The sequence below is a fragment of the Rhinolophus hipposideros genome (assembly GCF_964194185.1).
Source record: "Rhinolophus hipposideros genome assembly, chromosome: 5".
In the NCBI taxonomy this organism is placed as follows: domain Eukaryota; kingdom Metazoa; phylum Chordata; class Mammalia; order Chiroptera; family Rhinolophidae; genus Rhinolophus; species Rhinolophus hipposideros.
In genome coordinates, this window is record NC_138051.1 from 75,650,726 (window position 1) to 75,654,654 (window position 3,929).

The window sequence follows — 3,929 nt, forward strand, 5'->3', positions numbered from 1 at the left end:
AAGACCTGGACTTGGTAGTAAAATAAGAGTGGGTCTTATATTAATTTTTGCTCCAAAAGATGCATTAGAGCCGATTGTCTTGCTAGGTCTTATTTTCAGGGAAACATGGAAACCAGAGGCTTTAAGAAGAATATCAGGAAATGGACGGATGGCTCAGTTGGTTAGAGCACGTGCTCCTAACAAGGTTGCCCATTTGATTACCACATGGGCCAGAGAGCTGCACCCTCCACAACTAGATTGAAGAGAACAAGCTGCCACTGAATTGCCTGTGGGCGGCCAGATGGCTCAGTTGGTTAGAACACATGCTCTTATCAGCAAGGTAACCCCTTTGATTCCAACATGAATGGTGAGGCTTCGCCCCCTACAACTAGACTGAAAATGGAGACTGGATTTGGAGCTGAGCTGCACCCTCCACAACGAGATTGAAGGACGACTTGACTTGGAGCTGATGCGTCCTGTAAAGAACACACTGCTACCCAATATAATTAAATAAAAAACAAACAAGTATATCGGTAATGTACAGCTCCTCATACAACTGTTTTAGACTAACGATACAATGCTGAAGTCATTATATTTCGAATACCTGGGTTTAGCACAATCCAAAATGATGAGAATGCTAGCAGCTGGCAGGAATTAACTGCCTAAAATAATCCAGGCCTTTCCGAAATCTGGCACTTCTGCCCCAAAATGTGCATCTTTTATCATCACAAAACCCCAGAAAAGTACATCTCACCTCTCAATGTAGTATTTAGACCTGAAAACTTTGAGAGACGAAGATTTTGTCCAAGATCATAAACTCAGCAAGCTGTAGATATGTTGAAATTCAAGTGGCTAATGGCACAAAATTAGATCATTCTATAATATCTGCCAAAGGTTACATTTTTATGTTATTTTTTTAACACTAACAATTAAGTGAACAAATAACAAAAATCTAGGACGTAACCGTTTCGGGAAAACTTATGAAAAAGCGCATAGCGGTACACACGAGATTTGCTACAGGCGCATTTATAAGACCTTACAATCAACACCTTAAAAAAGTACAGGTCCTATTGTTAGTGAATCTAAAATTTCCTACTATCTTCCACGAGAATATTAACAATAAAACCACACAGGAGATGTTAAATGAATTGAAATTGCTAAGTCATTTTATTTCAAGATGACAACCTCAGAAGAGCTATAGCATTTTTCAATGATGAGAGTGATTATTGATCATTTCTGCCAGTAAGTGCCAGTGTGATTTTCTCTATTGTGTAGTTCCCAGTTAGCAGTCACGCAGGGTCAAGGGACGCTTTTTCTTGCCAGGTTTAATTTTTGCTGTTCCTGAACTGTACCTAATTGTGAAAAGCCTCCAATAATGATTGCAATTACTACAAGTAGTGAACGAGTGAACATTAGAACTAGTGCATGGTTTACATTAACAATTACTTTCCCACGGACACCTAGTTCTTTGCCAGGTGGGGGGCCGCTATCTATACTCCCACCCGATCCTCCTTTCTGACACAATGGGGGGCTCCATCCTTTCTGACAGTGACAATGTTTCTTGTCGTTGCACACCCCTCTGAAACTGCATGTCTTCACATCACAGTCAAAACCCATGTCTTGATAAAAAGTACAATTCTGTCTAAAACAGTACTTTCCTGGCCCACACGTGGCACCATCCAATACAAGTCCGAATTCTGGCACTTCTGCCCCAAAATGTGCATCAAATCCAAAGCATTTTTCTTGTCGAACAGCATCTACCGTTAGATGACGGAATGTAGTGTGCTCGCCCCCTCCAGGAACTTCTTGGACATGACTACAGTGCAACATTCCACAAAAGACGTCCTTTGCTTCACATGGAATAGTTCTTCCTATTCCTCGTATAGTCCTCACCCCACAGTTTCCAAATCGGTCACCTATTATATTCAATTTATTATAGCATGCTGGTGAACCATCTTTTACCTGGTAGCCAAAAAGGGCTTGACACTGCGCGTCACGGTCAGTACAGTTTCCTGTTATGCAAACGGCTAATGCTGAACATGGGGTTCCATCCTGGATGTAAGAGTCATTTGGACAGACAGGGCTTTGTCCGTTACAGTATTCTGGGAGATCACAAATGCCGAGCGTGTCTCTGCAAATCCATCCCGGAGGGGCAAGTTTACAGTCCACACAGCAACCTCCTTCACTGCATTTATAGCCACTGGAGAGGGAACAATTGGTCTGACAACATTTATCCTCAGCACAATCTCTTAAGGAGCCACAGTCACATTCTTCCCCCTGATCTATGATCTTGTCACCACAACGAGGAGCGACATAAGGAAAATTATCGTATGGTACATTTACAAGACTTAAACAACTGTCAGATGCAGCAGAAACCAGAGCATGCAGTCGCTCATAAGAACAATTGCTCAGCATATCATTAACACTAGGCGTAAGAGACATGACACAGAAGGTTCTTCGGAAACATTTACAACCAGGTCCGTCATGAGGAAGACCTAAATTATGACCTAATGCGTGTGCGGAAACAGCAGCAGCTAAAAATATATGAAAATTTCCTACATATACAGTTACTGCCCCCCAGTTGGGGTTGCAGACTCCATTGAAAAAGGCAAAGTGTACTTTTTCTTCATCGAACTTATGTCCTGTGAGAAGCACTGAAGTGTCATGAGGAATGCTGAGATACCAAGTGTGCCATTTCCACAAACCAAAATATTCTGTGATATGGTAACCACCTCCGGATTTTACATTTATCACATCTTCATGTTCCCATATGCACAAAACACGTATATAAACATCAAGATGATTATGATGGTAAATGGTATGTACTATGCTGTTTAACATCACCATACGCTCTATGACTTCTGTCTTATTAGGCCTCATCATATACAATGAATGAGAAACTGTATAGTGAAGTTTCAAGTATTTCCGATGTGGCCACCACAAATACACAGGGGCTGCTCTAGGGGTCTCAGCAAGTCCTGCCTCTCCATATGCTTCATTGGTGTCTTCCCCTTCAATCTTACACCTTTCAACTTCTGCAGATCTTGCTTCTGACACAAGCAGAGAAACCACATGCTCAAATTTGGAAGAAGCCTCCAGTGGTTTGATTTCGTAAGTGAAGTCATCCACCTGTAGCATGCCACGCAGACCCCCATAGCAAGTGTCCAGTGTACCCCTGGACGCAGGAACCCCTTCCAGGTAGCTGAAGTAGTAACAGTTTCGAGGGACAAAGGGGTAGTCCTCCTGCATGGCGCCTTGGTCGTTGTCGGTGACGACAGGAAAATGTCTGGGCAGCAAGCTCTTCTTTTCCTTCATGTGAAGCACATGTCTGCGACCCCTGAGCGGAATCTTGTAGGAGAGCTGGTTTTGCAGCCCAGCTCCAACCGTCCTGTGGGACACCTTCCTGGGGATCACAACTTCCGAGGAAGTGAAGCGCCATCCTGGTAGGGCATGGGAGCAGCACACCTGGGACAGCAGTAGCCAGAGCAGAGGCAGCCAGAGGTCACCAGTCAGGTGGGCCTGGGCCCAAGCAGGCCCCATGGGTGAGGGAGCCTATGACCACGGAAACTGCAGTCAGGTGGGAGGCAGGCAAGACCAACTCTGAAAGAGCAGCTTTGCCAGCAGTGTAGTCAGGAGGAGAGCAGAGAGAGGCTGGAGGCTTCCCACCCCCAGAGAGGTGGAGGAGGGAGGGGGAGCTATTACATAACAATGGTGTGCTCATTAGGGGAGGCTGTGCTCAGTGAGGTGGGCATCCTGGGCTGAAAGGTCCCCTGGTCTCCTGGAGAAATCACAGGGGAAGAAGAAGTGGGGTTGGTCCAGTTTGAAGACACTTTGCGGCTTCTTTTTCCTCAAGCTTAGAGGAGATAAGGCATCTACATGGAATTAAAGCAAAGAATGGAGAGGAAAGTGAAAGCTTCTTCTTACAAGAATTTTGAGAAGTCGATTCTCTC

General features: G+C 44.5%; 1 pseudogene across 1 annotated transcript; it reads right to left on the bottom strand.

The window, feature by feature from the left end:
* Positions 1-1,278: 1,278 nt before the first annotated feature.
* Positions 1,279-3,700, bottom strand: LOC308497496 (disintegrin and metalloproteinase domain-containing protein 20-like; annotated as a pseudogene). Its single transcript has one exon. The product of its transcript is annotated as a disintegrin and metalloproteinase domain-containing protein 20-like (transcript).
* Positions 3,701-3,929: the final 229 nt, after the last annotated feature.